Source organism: Gavialis gangeticus, unplaced genomic scaffold (genome assembly GCF_001723915.1).
Source record: "Gavialis gangeticus isolate Ggan-Ray unplaced genomic scaffold, GavGan_comp1, whole genome shotgun sequence".
Taxonomy (NCBI): Eukaryota; Metazoa; Chordata; order Crocodylia; family Gavialidae; genus Gavialis; species Gavialis gangeticus.
In genome coordinates, this window is record NW_017729016.1 from 9,362,905 (window position 1) to 9,363,233 (window position 329).

Here is a 329-nt window from a genome sequence, read left to right on the forward strand (position 1 = left end):
CTGGCCGGGCCCATCCCCCCAAGTCCCCTCATCCCTGCCCCCCCACCCTATACTTAAAAAAACCCAAAAAACCCTGCACTTACTCACAGTTGAAGCTACCTTCCAGCTGCCTGGGGCCCCGCACTGGTGACAGCCCCAGTGGCCCCAGACCAGGCCTTCCTCCCCCTCCACTGTCCTGTGCAGCCTGGGGAGCTCTGCCAGGAGGCCCTGGAGCTCCCCCACCCCTGCTTCTCAGGTAAGCAGAGGTTTTTTTTCCCCATTTTTTTCTGTTCTTTTTCTGGGGTTTTGTTTTAAGTGATGGTGCCTGGGGTTGTGGGGGTATCCTTGGG